General features: G+C 35.2%; 1 pseudogene across 1 annotated transcript; it reads right to left on the bottom strand.

The window, feature by feature from the left end:
* Window positions 1–2333: 2333 nt before the first annotated feature.
* LOC309863016 (heterogeneous nuclear ribonucleoprotein A1 pseudogene) lies at window positions 2334–3309 on the bottom strand (annotated as a pseudogene). Its single transcript has one exon. The product of its transcript is annotated as a heterogeneous nuclear ribonucleoprotein A1 pseudogene (transcript).
* Between the last annotated feature and the right edge of the window lie 14297 nt (window positions 3310–17606).

The following is a 17606-nucleotide window of genomic DNA, read 5'->3' as shown; positions in this document are numbered from 1 at the left end:
TTCCCATGACTCAGCAATTATATTACTAGGTATTTATCCAAAGGATACAAAAATACAGTTTTAAAGGGGTACATCCACCCCAGCGTTTATAGCAGTAATGTCCACAATAGCCAAAACTTGGAAACTACCCAGATGTCTATCCACAGATGAATCAGTAAAGGAGAGATCGTATATACATACAATGGTATATTACTTAACCATCAATAAGAATGAAATCTTGTCATCTGCAACGACATGGATGGAACTAGAGGGCATTATGCTGAGTGAAATAAGTCTGGCAGGGAGACAAATACCATATGATTTCACTCACGTGGAATTTAAGAAACTAAATTGATGAACATAGTGGAAAGGAAGGAAAAATAAAATAAGATGAAAATTGAAAGGGAGGCAAATCATAAGAGATGCTGGACTCTAGGAAACAAACTAAGGGTTGCTGGAGGGGAACTGGGTAGGAGAAAGGGATAATTGAGAGACAGGCATAATTGGGAGGAAGACTACTTGATATAATAAACAGTAAGCATTATATACAACTAATAAATCACTAAATTCTACCTTTGAAACTAATAATAATAAGAAAAAATCTTACATATGGGAACAACCCAAAAGTCCAGCAACAAACAAATGAACAAAGAAAGATAATGTGTACATACATGGGATATTATTTAGCCTTGAAAAAGATGGATGTGTTATCATTTGTGTCAACATAAAAAAACATAGGAAATATTACACTAAGTGAAATAAGCCAGTCACAGAAGGACAAATACCACATGATTCCTCTTACATGACATATCAAATACTAAAACTTATAGACAAAGACAATAAAATGGTCTCTGTTAGGAGTTGGAAGATTGGGAGAATGAGGGGAAATGATGAATTATTGCTCAATGGATATAAAAGTCCAGTTATGCAAAACAAGTATGTTCTAGTTATCTGCTGTATATCATAGTACATATATTTAACAACATATTATGCACACTAAAATATGTTGAGGTCAGTTCTCATTTTAAGTGTTCTTACCACAAAAACAAGCAAACAAACAAAACAAAAAACAAACAAACAAAAAAACACAAAGAAATTTTGGAGGTGGTTGATATGTTTAGTACCTTGATTATGGAAATGTATGCATGTGTTGAAACTCACCAGTATGTATGCATTAAATACATGTATTTTGGTTGTTTTTTTTTTTAAAACTAAAATGAATACAATAATTATTGAATGAGCCAAATAAAATTCAAGTCAGTTGAAAATAAGACTATGCTAGGAGCACCTGGGTGACTCAGTCAGTTAACATCTGCCTTTAGCTCTGATCATGATCCTGGTCCTGGGATCAAGCCCCACATCAAGCTTTCCACTCAGGGAGGAGCTTGATTCTCCCTCTCCTCATTGCTCATGCTCTCTCTTAAATAAGCAAATTAAAATCTTTAAAAAAAGAAAAAAAGACTATGCTATCACTTACCAGAGTTGATGAAAGTAAATCCAGTTCTGAAAAATCAAAACTACAGAGTAAAGAGGGCTACCATAAGTGGTTAGCAATTGAGTAGCATCTAGGTTCATATTTCCTGAGGATCTTAATCCTTCCTGGTAGCTACGTATTTCACACAACTGAATAGCCCTGGAAAGAAGAAAGGGAAACGGCCTTAATGCTTCTAATCAAACAAGGAAAGTCATGCCACAATAGAGGCATTCCAGAGCACTTACGTTAAGAAAGTGATAAACACTGGCCAGGATAAATAGGGAGTCAGAGAAGGCACTGCTCTTAACTACCAAAAACAGTAGTTGCCCCCCACCCAAATGTTAACACTCACTGAAAACCAACTACTGTATATGCCATATCAAGTCCAATGGCTTTTTCTCAGAGAGAAAGATCCCTTTACCTCTTACTTAGTCATGGACCTTCCTATGGCTCCAAACTTTCTCACGAATCTGTCCACTGTTGTACTTTATAGGACTCCACTAGCATTTATTTTATTTATTTTACTTTTATTTATTTATTTATTTTTTTAAAAGACACATTTATTCAGCATCATGGTCAGACTATTACATTTAGCAATCAACAGCATGGGTGCAAAAAAAAAAAAAAAATCTACATTAAAACCCTTTGTTGGAATGCTTTACACTTTCCACAGAACAGAAACTAAAATAACCTGTTATACAATTAGTCACAAATACAGTCCTGGAGTTTTTTTGCCCATAGACATGAGCATTGTCTAAAACATGTCTTCTTCTTTGTAGCAGCTAGGCCCTGCCACCACTGTGCTTGGCTGAGTTCACAAATCAGTTGTAACCTTTAGCTTCCCTGTCACTTCTCTGGTTCTCCTCTCCTGCTAAGCTTTGTTTCCTGGCAGTAATTAAAACCTTCTGCCACTGCCTTAGCTGCTGCTGCTGCTGGAACCACCATAGCCACCTTGGTTTCGTGGTTTGGCGAAGTATTGGCCTCCACCACCATAAGGGCCAGAGCTTCTGCCTCCAAAATTGCCTCCTTTCATGGGTCCAAAATTTGAGGATTGATTGTTGTAATTGACAAAATCATTATAGCTTCCGCCACCTCCAAAGTTGCTTCCATCATTACCAAATCCATTATAGCCACACCCACTGCCACCATATCCACCACCACCTCAACTGCCACCAAAGCCACCTCGACCACTGAAGTTTCCTCCATGACCAAAGTTGTCATTCCCACCAAAACCACCTCCATGACCACTACCAAAGTTTCCAGAACCACTTCGACCTCTTTGGCTGGATGAAGCACTAGCCATCTCTTGCTTAGAGAGAGCATTCCTTACTTCACAGTTGTGGCCATTCACAGTATGGCATTTTTGAATGACAATCTTGTCTACAGAATCATGGTCATCAAATGTTACAAAAGCAAACCCCTCTTTTTGCCACTGCCTCGGTCAGTCATGATCTCAATCACTTCGATTTCCCATACTGTTCGAAATAATCTCTTAGATGATGTTCTTCAGTGTCTTCTTTAATGCCACCAACAAAAATCTTTTTCACAGTTAAGTGGGCACCAGGTCTTTGAGAATCTTCTCTTGAGACAGCCCTCTTTGGTTCCACAACTCTTCCATCCACCTTGTGTGGCCTTGCATTCATGGCTGCACCCACCTCCTCCACAGCAGCATATGTGACAAACCCAAAGCCTCTGGAGTGCTTGGTGTTCGGATCTCTCATTATCACACAGTCCGTAAGTGTTCCCCATTGCTCAAAATGGCTCCTCAGACTGTCATCGGTTGTTTCAAAGCTCAGACCTCTGATGAAGAGCTTCCACAGCTGGTCAGGCTCTTTGGGAGACTCTGACTTAGACATGACGGCGGTGGGAGAGGAGACTTTAACAATGCTTACTCGGCGGCATCCACGGGCAGAAAGTACTTTTATTTTTAAGTAATCTCCATACCTAACATGTGGCTCAAACTCACAACCCCAAGATCAAGCATTTCATGCCCACTGACCAAGCCAGCCGGTTGCCCTGGAATTCACTAACATTTAATACAGTGTATGAGGATGTAGAACGAAGAAACCTTATTGTCACTATGACATCTATTCATGAAATTCTATGTATAAATTATTTCTCTTTGGTGTCATACTAGGGGGGAATATAACAATTGATTCCAATTAAATATTTGACTTAATGTTTGAAAATCTGAAACTTTTAAAATGTTTTTAATACTTCTGTCTCAATTTTTAATCCAAATTTTTATCTTAATGAAGGGGGAAATTGACATAGTGCAAGTGATGAGAAATTATGGAATCTGGCAGATTACATCAGCATTCTTTTTGCCAGAATAATCTTCTACTAGTATCATGGCTAATAGATAGTAGCAGGTCTTCAATAATTGAACTTCAAAAATACTTCCATTGAGAATGATCCCAGCAAGAAAAAGAGATCACCAGTGATTCATACAAAGATACTTTGGTAAAGGAACTACTCCCTAATGGATGTGACTTCCTAATGTAGGTTATAAACACCCTTTGCAAATAACTTGGATCTAGTAAAAATGATTTTTTTTAAGTTTAGAGCCCAGAGCTTTGGTATCTATTATAACTAAGTCTAGAACAGGTATTTTAAATCTCTTCACCAGAATAACCTATGAACCATTAAAATAATCTATACACACATGTGGCCAATCACAGAGTAGATTTGAATATCTGCTATGATCAGCCCTTATGCAAATCCAAGGTTGGAAATCCATGTTCTAGAAAATATTTATGCCAAATGCAAAGAGAAACCAGGCCCTGAATTATTCTTTCCAGAAATAGAAAAAAAAAAAGAAGAAGAAGACAAAGCATCAAACCAGAAATATAATTTATTTCATTATTCTTTTAAAATATAAGCATCTCTTAGTATAATATTAATAATAATCCATATATTAAGTTATTCATTAACATTTGTAATTATCAAATGTATGCTGTTTGTTTTACAGTGGACATACAAAAGTTTAAGAAATTCTTCCTGTTTTTAAGAGAGTCACAGTTTAGCAGAAAGATTATTCAATGCTATCTATATAATTTAGTCTGTAGGGTAGCATGATAATACCTAGTAAGCTACACTAAAATATTCCAAATTATAATGGCATAGTATTTGGGTATGTATTCTACTTGTCCTTACAAATCAGAATAAGTCAGATACAGAAAATTTTAAAGTACCATTATCTTTTTTATAACTACCTAAATAATAGTTGAAAATGGAATCTATTATTTTACATTTCTGTAAAACAAAAACATTGCATTCTAAAGCATTTTGACCCATTAAATGTCCTTTGTGATAAGAAGTCCTTCTGTCTCTGACATTTTATTCTTTCTCTTTTCAAAGATATTCAGTCCTTATCTTTAATGTGTTTTTGTCCATATTCCCACCTTTGAAATGGTTAACTGAGTTGACCAGAATTTGACCTCCAGTTTAATGGAAAATTATGTTCATATCTGAGACAGAGTCAGTCAAATTCAAATGCAGTGAAAAAGGTACTGTCAGTCTGAATATATGACATAGCACTAACGACCTAAAGTGTTGCTTACCCTCTGCACTATACAAAGGACAAAATCATAGAAACTATAAAACCCATTTCAGGAAAGAAGCAAGTTTCCAATAAAGCTCTGAAGACCAAACCACTTTGCTATATGGCATCATTAAACATAATGTGCATGGATGCGGAATCACTTACTTCAAATTATTTTAGTAGCAGGTTGATGGCTATCCTCTTAACCTGTAGCTTCATAATGAGTATCTTCTCACCTTTAAAATAATCGTGAACCAATAAACACATCTACAGATAATAACATTTGAAAGGTAAGGTAAGACATTTCTGGGATCGTGAAGATTTAATTGGGGAGTTTTGCCATTAAATTCCTATTACAGTGCAATGGGGCTTTACAAACCACCTAGAAGAAAATGAGTCATTTCAGGGTAATGAAATAGTACATTCAATGGGTCTTATCAATATTAATATTACAAATTTTGAAAATAAACGTTTAATTATATAGACATCTAGAAGAAGAAAATAGATTTTATTTTTTTTAATTTTATTATGTTATGTTAGTCCCATACAATAAATCATTAGTTTTTGATGTCGAGTTCCATGATTCATTGTTTGCATATAACACTCAGTGCTCCATGCAATACTTGCCCTCTTTAATACCCATCACTGGGCTAACACATTCCCCCACCGCCCTCCCCTTTGAAACCCTCAGTTTATTTCCCATAGTCCATTATCTGTAATGGTTAGTCTCCCCCACTGATTTCCCTCCTTCATTTTCCCCTTCCTTCTCCTAATGTTCTCCACTCTGTTCCTTATGTTCCACATATAAGTGAAACCATATGATAATTATCTTTCTCTGCTTGACTTACTTCACTTAGCATAATCCCCTCCAGTTCCATCCATGTTGATGCAAATGGGTTTTCATCCTTTCTGATGGCTGAGTAATATTCCACTGTATATATGGACCACTCTTCTTTATCCATCCATCTGTTGAAGGACATCTTGGCTCCTTCCACAGATCCTAGAAAAGAATATAGGCAGTAACCCCTTCGACATCATCCACAGCAACTTCTTTTAAGATATATCTCCAAAGGCAAGAGAAACAAAAGCAAAAATGAACTTTTGGGACTTCATCAAGACAAAAACCTTCTGTACAGCAAAGGAAACAATCAACAAAACAAAGAGGCAATCCATGGAATGGGAGAAGATATTAGCAAATGACACCACAGATAAAGGGCTGGTATCTAAGATCTATAAAGAACTTTTCAAACTCAACAGCCCAAAAAACAAATAAACTCATAAAATGGGCAGAAGACATGAACAGACAGTTCTCCAAAAAAGACATATGAATGGCTAACAGACACATGAAAAAATGTTCACATGATTAACCATCAGCGAAATTCAAATCCAAACCACAGTGAGATACCACCTTATGCCACTTAGAAGGCGAAATTTGATAAGGTAAGAAATAACAAATGCCAGAGAGGATTTGGAGAAAAGGGAACCCTCTTAAACTGTTGCTGGGAAGGCAAGTTGGTACAGTCACTTTGGAAAACAGTGTGGAAGCTCCTCAAAAATTGAAAAATTTAGTTTGAATACCCTATCAGCAATCGCACTATTGGGTATTTACCCCAAAGATACAGATGTAGTGAAAAGAAGGGCCACAGGCATCCCAATGGTCATAGCAGCAATGTCCACAGTAGTCAAATATAGATTTTATTAACAGAGTCATATATACCATATATTCAAAGATTGCTTTTATATGGCAATTTTTAAAAACTTCATATCTGTATAATTTTCTGGCTTAATGACTTATAACTCCCAACTAATTAGAGAAAAACAACTGAAAGTGTTTCAAACATATCTCTAAGTACACAATTTTTGACATTATTTTTCTATCTTTTTTAATCTCCAGTGGGTAGAAAAATGCACTTCTAGGCAAAAATCCACATCCTAATTCCTGAATCCTGAGGATAATTTATACAGCAAAAGTCACTTTGAAAATGTGATTAAGTTAAGGGACATCTGATGGGGAGATGATTCTGGATTATCTACCTGGGCTAAATGTGTCCTTATAAGAAGAAAGCAGAGGATTGGAGAAACAGATGTAACAAAGAAAGTAGAGGTCAAGGCAATGTGGAGCTACAAGCAAAGGAATGCAGGTAGCCTGGAAAACTAAAAAAAATGTAAAGAAACAGATTCTCTCCAGAGACTCTAGAAAGAATGATGACCTGATGACCCATTCAGACTACTAACCTCCACAACTGTAAGATAATAAGTTTGTGTTGTTTTGGAATACCAAGTTTGTGGTAATGGGTTATAAGAGCAGTAGGAAACTAATACAGAATCAGAGAAGCAGAATATGTGGCTGTGTATACATTTATATATGTGTGTATACGTATATAAAATATTTTATACAGAGTATTATATTTATAAATTACTATTTAGTATGTCTACAAAGTAATATATATTATGTGTGTATGCCTATATGCATTATATGTGTGCATAATACATGAATTACTATGTACACATATAAATGTCTTAAATATTTAAGATATTACTATAATGAAAATATTTTATATTCTAAGTGTGTACAAATGATAGGCTCTACTTTATATGTATTGATTTCTTTTGCAAATTTAATGTGTATATTGATACCTTTTCTTATAAGCAACAGCAGTTTAGGAGTCTAATACTACTTCTACAATGATATACCTACAGAGTCCCACACTGAGATGTGAGAAACTCCTTTCCTTCTGTTGATGAGGAAAAAGGAATTTGTCCTCTTCTGGCCTTTCCTTCCTGATCCAGTAGGAGTGGACAATTCCTCAGGTTCAAATCTTGCCTGAGCAGTGTTTCAGGGAATAGAACTGGGAAAATGAGCTGAGTCACAGAGGCTGTTTTCAGATGGAAAACAACAAAAGGAGCCTAAACAATGAGTAAAAGGTTTAAAGTGTAGATTTTGGAAGCTATGGGATTTGACTCTTTGTACTTCTCAGTCATTCCCTTTTGACCTACTTACCATTTGTATTTTCAGCCATGTTTTTCTTGTAGACACCTCACTTTATTAATTATACTCCTTTTTCTCGATTTTTTTTTTCAATTTTACTATGTCAAGCAAGACACTGACTATATTAGTTATATTATTGCTTGAGTCCATTTGGGCTGCTATAACAGAATAACATTTACTAGGTGATTCATAAACAACAAATATTAATTTATCACATGGCTGGGAGGTTCAAGGTCAAAGCAGTGGCTGATTCAGTAAGTACTGAGAACTCACTTCCTGCTTCATTTACAACTGTCTTCTCACTCTGCCCTTATGTGGCAGAAGGGGAGAGGGTGCTCTCTGAGGTCTCTTTAATAAGGCTCTAATCTATTCTTGAGGACTCCAACCTCATGACCTAATCACCTCCAAATGCCATCACATTAGGTGTTTGTATTTAACATGCAAATATTTGGAAAACACATTCAGTCTATAGCCATTATTCAATGGTGAGTCTTTCCCTAAGAACATATGACCATTCTCCATTCTCCACTGCTAACTTTTTCTTTTCTTCCACTGCCGACTTTCTAGAAAGAATTGAATGTACTCCATTTTCATTTTGATTTTTGTCTAGTACTTCCCACTATAATGAACAAATCTTTAAAAGAAAGCTAAAAACTTTCCAAGTGTCAAATTTAAGGGGGACTATTCTTTCCTTTCTGCTTCAAGCATTTCTCTGGATTTGATACAGATTATCATAGCTTTCTTTTAGAAAATCTTTTTACATCTGCCAAAGGCTTCTCTTACAGTTTTTCTCTATCATTCCTTATCATTTTCATTTCAAGATATTTCCTGACTCTTATTAATCCACCATCCAATTAAATAATTATATGCTTCTCATGATTCAGTTCTTGGATCCTTTCTCTTCCTCATATATTCAACACTGAGAGATCTGTGTCTCTACATGCTTATGCATTCCCTAAACTGTGTCTGTAGCTAAAATCCCACTTTATAGTCTAGACTAGGTTTTCCAAATGTCTACCTGACATTCCGCTCAAGACTTGAAAAACATGATGAAATTTAATCTTATTAAACTTCTAACAATGTGGGGCGCCTGGGTGGCTCAGTGGGTTAAGCCGCTGCCTTTGGCTCAGGTCATGATCTCAGAGTCCTGGGATCGAGTCCCGCATTGGGCTCTCTGCTCAGCAGGGAGCCTGCTTCCTCCTCCTGTCTCTCTCTGCCTGCCTCTCTGCCTACTTGTGATCTGTCTGTCAAATAAATAAATAATATCTTAAAAAAAAAAAACAAACTTCTAACAATGTCCTTTTCTATTGTATTTATTTTTATTTGATTTTTATTTATTTGACAGACAGATCACAAGTAGGCAGAGAGGCAGGCAGAAAGAGAAAGAGGAGGAGGCAGGCTCCCTGCCAGGCAGAGGCTCAACCCACTGAGCCACCCAGGCACCCCTCTATTGTATTTCTTATTTTGATTATTTTTTTCTACTTACTTAAGGGCCATTCTAAAGAAACTATTAAGACTTTACATGTCCCTTATACCTCAAAAATCTAATCTGTTACAAAACCATAGTTTTAATATCGATTCCTTCCTCTCAATTTGCCCTTCCATTGCCTAAGTTTAATATATGTTTTTTTTTCCTTTGGAATTCTCTCTTCCAGCTATGAACATTTTAGTATGCTCTATTCCTATTTACTCCTTGACTATCTAGCTACTTACTTTTGTTAAAGACTGAACTCATAAGAAACACTTGGGCTGATCATTCTGTATTTCTAAAACACAGGCAGATCCTTCTGAGAAATTGCATTCTTTAGTCCATTAATGTATTGCTTTAAAACACTTAGACTAGTAAATTTTTTTGTTGGTTGATTGGTTGATATGATTTGAATATGTATTTCGTGTAGGAGAATGAATACCATAAAGCTTAGAAGGCTGAAGTTTCTGATTATAAAAAAAAGTTGAGTAATAAACTAAACCATTTGAATTTTATACTGAAGGTCACAGTATTTGAATGAATGACCCCAAATATGAGAATAACATGTTTGGATCTGCATTGTGAAATATTGTACTTCTTTGAGAGAAATGTATAAGCTGAGTCATTCATAGGTGTACCTAAAAAAGTATTATACTAAGTGAAATAAGAATGAGAAAGATAAATAACCATACGAATTCTTTAATATGTGAAATCTAAAAACCAACCAAACAAAAATGAACCCAAAGCAGAATCAGAGTTTTAAATACAGAACAGAAGGGAAGGGGGCTGGGAAGATGAACAAAATGGGTAAAGCAGAGGGGGAGATGAAGATTTCCAGTAATAGAATGACTAAGTCATGGGATTCAAAGGTATAGCATAAGGAATATAGTCAATAATATTGTAATAGTGCTGCATGGTGAAATATGGTAACTACACTTATGAGCATAGAAAATATAGAAAGATGTTAAATCACTGTGCTGTACACCTGAAACTAATGTAGTATTGTATGCCAACTATGTCCAAATTAAAAAAAAAAAATAAGATTTAAAAAAAAGAAATAAAAGAAATGACATGGTAAAAGTTCATAGAGAAAATTCACAGATATCACTTAGGAGATAATTCTTGACATCTGTATCAAAGTTTTAGATACGCTAGAGTAATAGATATTGGACATATCCACATCTTTAATGCTGAAGAAAAGGGAAAAAATGTATCTGTCGACCTACAACTTAGATCCTCTTTTAATTATAGTGAAATAAAGATAGTTTAGCTAAAAAAAGCTAAGAAAATTCATCAATAGCAGATTTGTACTACTAGAAATGTTACCGAAAATATTTCAAGATGAAGAGAGGTAATGAATATAAATAAACATTTGGAACTACACAAGGAATAAAAAATACCAGAAATGAAAAAAAAATGTAAATAAATATAAACAAATTTTCAACTTCTAAAATTTCCTTAAAAGCAAATAACAGGTATAATGTTATAAAATATGAAGAGGTAAAGTGAATAGGAACAACTTATAGAAAATGGAAGAATATTGTTTTAAATTCTTGCAATACAGGGACACCTGGATGACTTAGGCATGCTTAGGATGCTTAGGTTAAGCATCTGCCTTTGGCTCAGGTTCTGATCCCAGAATCAAGCCCTACATAGGGCTCCCTGCTCAGTGGGTAATCTGCTTCTCCTTCTCCCCACCCCCTACTCATGTTTTCTCTCACTATCCCTCTCTCTCCCTTCCTCTCTCTCAAATAAATAAAATCTTTTAAACAAGCAAACAAACAAATAAATAAATAAATTCTTACAGTATAGATGAAGAGATATAATACTAAGTCAAGTCAGAGTGTGACAAATTAAGGCTGCATATTTTCTTTTTGATTTTTTATTTTCAGCATAACAGTATTCATTGTTTTTGCACCACACCCAGTGCTCCATGCAATCCGTGCCCTCTATAATACCCACAACCTGGTACCCCAACTTCCCACCCCCGCCCCTTCAAAACCCTCAGATTGTTTTTCAGAGTCCATAGTCTCTCATGGTTCACCTCTCCTTCCAATTTCCCTCAGCTCCCTTCTCCTCTCTCACTCCCCATGTCCTCCATGCTATTTGTTATGCTCCACAAATAAGTGAAACCATATGATAATTGACTCTGCATATTTTAATACATGATGTGATCGATCAATAGATAAATATGTTCAAATAAAACAAACATACAAAACTAAAAGTTAAATGCATATAACATAAGGAAAAAATGGAATAACAATATTTGATTGGTTCAAAAGGAAGTAGGCAGAAGAGAAAAAGAAACAAATACAGAAGGGATAAATAGAAAACATAGTAGGACACGTGGATGGCTCAGTCAGTTGGGCTATTGGCTCTTGGTTACAGCTCAGGTCATGTTCTCATGGGTGGTGATCTTGTGGGTGGTGAGATCTGTGATCAAGCCTGTGATCTCAGATCCGGCTTTGCAGTCAGTGGGACATCTGCCAATCCCTCCACTCATGCAAAGGTAAAATGACAGACTTAAGCACAACCATATTAAATACTATATAAAAACTAAATGGAAAAATACTCCAATTAAAATCAGAGATTCTTCAATTGGATTATTTATTAAAAATGGATAGACAGTTTTTATCTAGAAAAAAAAGCACTTTTTTCCAGTTAAGTATTATCTAAAAATGAACGTTCAGAATCCCACATTAAGATATTAGAAACTGAAGGGGTTTTTTGTTGTTGTTTTGTTTTGTTTGTTTGTTTGTTTTACAAAGAAGAGGGAAGGAAAATCTCCCTTTCTGTTCTAAAGACTCAGGTTAAAAGGGTTAAAAAATTGTATCATGCAAACACTACTGATGAGAAAGCTTGAGTGACTATATTAACAATAAACAAAAATAGGCATCTAGACAAAGAATGTCACCAGAGAGAAAGGGAGCATATAATTATGGTAGATGTTTCATTAAAAATCCATTAGCACCATAATGTCGGGGCACCTGGGTGGCTCAGTGGGTTAAAGCCTTTGCCTTTGGCTCAGGTCATGATCCCAGGGTCCTGGAATTGAGACCCCAATGGGGGGGGTTTCTACTCAGCAGGGAGCCTGTTTCCCCTCTCTCTCTCTGCCTGTCTCTCTGCCTGCTTGTGATCTCTGTCTGTCAAATAAATAAATAAAATAAAATAAACCGTAATGTGTTGGCTCCTAATAACAGTGCCAATTTACAAAGAACTGATACATTCAAGGACTGTAGGATTTAGTTAGGAACTTTCACTATTTAGATAGAAAAAGATTACAAGGCTTCCGGTAACACAAGTTCTAGTTTTATTGTTGTGCATTATTCTAAATTGTAGCATGAAGCACTGTTATGATTTCAGAAGACCATGTCTTGTGGTACTTGTGGCAGCCCTTGAAAAAATTAGTGTTGACCTCCCAGTGCCAGGAAGAGAGCTCTGGTAGCTTGTGATGTCTCTAGAATCCTTTGCAGTGAATTATTAATTTTGGCTTGAACAGAGAGTATCTCTTGCTATTGTTGCAAGATGCATAATCTATTTTTTTCTTTTAATGAGCATCTTACTCCCTAAATATATAAATTCAGATAAAGTGTTACAAGTAAAAAATGTTAGTAACATGATCCAGATGGTCCAATGGTTCTGTGTCTCTCTGCTTTCTATTTCTGTAGCGAGACTTGAGCAGTAGCATTGTATTGATGCTCTAATTAAGGCTTATATTTAATCACTTAATTTCCTATATTGGAAACATACTTTTGCTATTTTCCCTAGCTTTTTATCACTGCTGCACTAATAACTGCATCCAAAAAAAAGCCAGCTTAACATCTTTATTGATCTATGTAATTAGCACTGAAATCACATTATAGAAAATCTTTTAAGATTCAGGTTGCATCATGCATAAAGAACTATTTTTTACTTATTGCTTTTTTAAGCAATTAGCTTGGTGACCACTGTGCTATTTCCCCACAGTATAACAAATAAAAAAATGATGCAAAGAATTTATTACCTCTTTTGGACAAGATTGAAATAGTTTACAGTGTTTATAAATGATTTGTAAGAAATTTTACAGTAATGAAAGTCATAAATTCTATTCCGATTCCATGTCTACAATGTTGAGGAACAATGATAATCACCATTTTGTGTTTTTCTTTCAGCTTTTGATAAAGAGCCATATAGTGTTCAACGTACATGCCCTCAAGTGATTTAGAAAGCAATAACGCACAGCAATAATTAAAACACCATAAAGTGCAGCCTTCCAAACAAACAAATGCCAGTGTTTTATTAGGGAGTTTTGTAAAGAGTATAAAGGTCTTTGGATCATTATCACAAATGCCAGTCCAGGTTGAATCAACATGTAAATGAGATTGCGAATCTCTGTAGGATGTTCAGTGCACCGATGCCCATCCGAGGTTTAAATATTAGAGAATTATAAATAGAAACTGATGAGCCTCACATATTACTGAAAGTAATTTCAAGCCCTTTGCAAAAATAAGATAAAATTTCATTTGAGGAAGTTATCAGGCAGTAGAGCATAGTTAAAAAAAAAAACTCATTGGCCTGCTCCGTCATGGAATCAGTAATAGGTTTTGTAATTTACTAGAAAGATTTTTGCCTTATTCAAATGTCTTCTGATAGTTTCAAAGGCTCGAATGAAAGTAAAACTCCATCTTGTATAAATTATCCCTTCCATACGTTTTCCTAATCCCTCAGCATAATTTTAGAGGTCAAATCACCACCAATTTGGGAAGTTTTCATATAGTGAGAAGTAGATCCAATAGTTAGAGAAAGTGGTTATTTTTTTTTAAAGATTTTGTTTATTTATTTGAGATCACAAGTAGGCAGAGAGGCAGGCAGAGAGAGAGGGAAGCAGGTTCCCTACCTAGCAGAGAGTGGGCCAGGGCTCAATCCCAGGACCCTGAGATCATGACTTGAGCCAAAGGCAGAGGCTTAACCCACTGAGCCACCCAGGCTCCCCAAGAAAGTGGCTATTTACATGGAGATATTTTCACATGTAAATGAGATTCACTGGAAATTGTTTAAATTAGTGAAAATAAGCCACTAGAAAATTGCAGAATCTAACCTAATCATAGAAAGGCATTTGATTAAATGGCTATGTTACAAACAATCTGTTAAAAATAACTGTATAATAGAAAAATATGCAAAATACGGGAATTTTCATTTTCTAAGTGAAATTATGTCATGATCAGGATTTTTACAGTTGAAAAAGACCAAACTCAATTTCAGCTGCTCTTAACTAAGAGAGGATTTATTTGAAACATAATGAAAATAATAGATACATTAAATAATCAAAAATATTCATCTGCTAAGTATAAATAAAAAGTTTTAAAAATCAAGTTTTCCTACCTTTTTTTTTTTTAAAGATTTTATTTATTTATCCGACAGACAGAGACCACAAGCAAGCAGAGAGGAAGGCAGAGAGAGAGGAGGAAGCAGGCTCCCTGCTGAGCAGAGAGCCCTATGTGGGGCTCAATCCCAGGACGCTGGGATCATGACCCAAGCCGAAGGCAGAGGCTTTAACCCACTGAGCCACCCAGGCGCCCCTTTCCTACTTTTTTAATAAATGGATTTTATTCAGCACAAGTTGTACATAGTGACTTTTTTCAAGTGTTAATTGATACTTAGTATTTTAAGTGAAACCCCAGCATTTTTATGTCATTTTATATTACCAGTTAACCAATAATAAGTTATAATAAGTGATCATAAGTTAACCAATTTTATACATATCTTGTGAATATAAAAAAAAGGATTTGCAACTATTTTTAAAACTATGTATTAACCTCTTTCCAGGAGCTCTGCCTTATAAGACAATTAAATAAGAAAGCCAGAAATTTTCACTCATTATTTTTCATAACCTAATAAAAGGGAAGAAAAAAAGGAATATTGGCTAATTCAACAAGAAAAAAAATACATAGAGAAAAGAACATATTCTGGTAATTTTACACTTAGGCATATCCTTGATAACCACTTTTGGTGCAGTCTTCAATAGAGGAAATTATTAGGCATTTGATTTCCTCAATTTCTCTAATGGTAGCAATAATTTTAGTACTATATCACTCTTGTTCTAAATAATTTATTTAAAATAGCCAGCCATTGACTGGATTTTACCCTTCACTCCAGAACCATTTGATTCAATTCTGACTTACAGTAATCTGCCCTGAAAAGCATTTTTTCACTCTGATTCTTGTCCTCAAGATGTTCTCCTGGGGGAAAAAAAATACCCCTATGAGCCAAAAATGTGTTTTAGATGTAGTTTGTTTTCCTAAGTTTTGAAAACTAAATGGGAGTGTTACATGTAAATGCATCCTAAATGTAAGTTACAAAAAGCCAAGAGGTTTCCTTGTTAAAGATTTGCAAGGTTTTCTCCATTTTCTCTTTCTTTCTCTCCCCTCTCTTCCTCCCTCTTTCCTCCTTTGTTCTTTCTCATTTATTTTTTCTCTTTCTACCTGTAGACCTAAACAACCTTATCTCATCTTCCTGCAGGCCTAAGCAATCTCTTTCCATTTTGGTTAAATAGATATACTTGATTATAGAGTTAATCTCTATTTTAAGAATAAAGTTTTTATTTAGGTTAACTATAAATTAAATTTCATTTATATTTTAAAAATCCTAATTTTCTGGGCACCTGGGTGGCTCAGTAGGTTAAAGCCTCTGCCTTCCACTCAGGTAATGATCTCAGGGTCTTGGGATCGAGGCCCACATAGGGCTCTCTGCTCAGCGGGGAGCCTGCTTCCCTCCTCCCCGCCTGCCTCTTTGCCGACTTGTGAACTCTCTCTCTCTGTCAAATAAATAAAATATTTTTAAAAAAAGATCCCAATTTTCTTTTTTAAGTATTGCAATCTCTTTTAAAAAGAGACTTAATTATTTGAGAAATAATTTGAAATATAATCTATAGGTGAAAACTTATATGCAAGTATTGATAAGGGAAAAACTGTACTCCAAGATGGCTGACCAAATCAAGGGAATTCCAGTCCCTCTCTTAAAGCATTTCAGGGTTCCTCTTTCCTACCCTGTTCTCACTCATGCCAAAAGTACCAAGTTTGTAGAAGTAGTAGGGTATAAATTGTCCTCCCCGCCTGTGCTTGGGGCTCCCCCAAGCACAGGTATAAATTGTCCTCCCCGTCTGTCCTTTGGAGAACAGCTTGCTTGGAGCCCATCAGTATTACACAAACCTCCAATCCTCCTAAGTCTCCAAGTCCCTCTTGGTTCTTCCATAAAGATTCAGTCCAGTTTCCATAACAGTATAATTGATTTTCAATGCAGAAAAATAATTTACAAAGTTATTAATAAATCACTGAGGATCTGTCAGTGGAAGTTGATATCATAATCTTAATCATAGACAAATATCCAGTGATTCTAAACAATCTTTTGGGATTTTTGACCAAAGATTGATGAAACAAACATTCAGTTCTCTGAATTATTTAGGTTGTCTTGTCAAATAATGCAAGTAAATCATATAATTTCATGCCTTTTATTCATTTAGTGTTATGTATACTAAGGAAAGATTATTCTACATGAACACATTTTTCGTAAAGCATGCTTTTTTTGAAACATAACAAAAGTGTAGAAGATATGTTTTCATTCAAATTGGAAATAAAATAAATATTAGTGGATAAATCAGAGATCTGAAAGAATTGCTATTATTAATTAAATTCAAGTATCTCAAGAGAAAATACTGTGTGTGTGTGTGTGTGTGTGTGTGTATAAGGAAGAGTGATAACTTACTATTTTTTAAAGCTATGACTTAAAACTTTCTCACATTAAATTCAAGTAAATAATTCACGAATGGTTCCCAAAGAATCATACTCTTTACCTAAACACTCACAATATCCAACAATAACTTTATTTTTTAAATTTAATTAATTAATTAATTAATTTTAACTTAATAGAGGCACAGAGAAAGAGAGCAAACAAGTAGGAGGAGAGACAGGCAGAGGGAGAGGGAAAAACAGACACTCGCTGAGCAGAGGCGGGATCCCAGGGTTGGAGCTGAAGGCAAAGGCTGAACCCACTGAGCCACCCATGCACCCTAATAGTTTTATTGTTAATCAGAATTTCTTCATTTTATTCAACTAGCTGTTTACAACTCCACAAGGAAAAAGAAAAAAAAAAAAACACAAAGGAGCAGAAACAATTA

This window comes from Mustela nivalis (assembly GCF_964662115.1).
Source record: "Mustela nivalis genome assembly, chromosome: 4".
In the NCBI taxonomy this organism is placed as follows: domain Eukaryota; kingdom Metazoa; phylum Chordata; class Mammalia; order Carnivora; family Mustelidae; genus Mustela; species Mustela nivalis.
Note: the sequence above shows the minus strand (reverse complement) of the source record. Positions and strands in the feature narration are given on the sequence as shown.